Raw genomic sequence first — 621 nt, forward strand, 5'->3', positions numbered from 1 at the left:
TGTTTATTCTGGGTGTCCTCAGATAGGACACCCCATTGATCTAAATCACCATAAAGGATTTAATTGCTGTCAATAAATACTTTGCAGTGTGAGTTCTCCGAGTGGCCACGTATTTGGGGAAGTACAGAACACACTTACCTTTTCTGGCTGCTGTGTCCAGGCTGTAAGCCATCACATCAGCTCCATGGTTTACTAATCACCTGAGAGCAGCTTCATTCCCGGCCCCTGCCCTGTGCACATCTTTGAGCCTTGTTCCTAGCCTATCTTTAGCAGCTGTTACACAGATGATGAAACTAGCTTCCTTCCCCTCCCCTCTCCTCCCCTTCCTTCCCCTCCTATCCCTTTCCCTCCCCTTCCCTCCTCTCCATTTCCCTCCCCTCCTCTTCCTCATTTTCTCTCTCCTCTTCTCTTCCTTCCCTTCCCCTCCCCTCCTCTCCTCTTCCTTCCCCTCCCCTTCTCTCCCTCCTTTTCTCTCTTCTCTTTCCTTCTCTCCCTTTCCCTCCCTTCCCCTCCTTTCCCCCTCCTTTTCTTTCTCCTTTCCCCTTCCTTCCCCTCCCCTCCTCTCCTCTTCCTTTCCTTCTCCTCCCCTCCTCTCCCTCTTCTCCTCTCCCTTCCCTCCCC

Source organism: Myodes glareolus, chromosome 1 (genome assembly GCF_982192425.1).
Source record: "Myodes glareolus chromosome 1, mMyoGla1.1, whole genome shotgun sequence".
Classification (NCBI taxonomy): Eukaryota; Metazoa; Chordata; class Mammalia; order Rodentia; family Cricetidae; genus Myodes; species Myodes glareolus.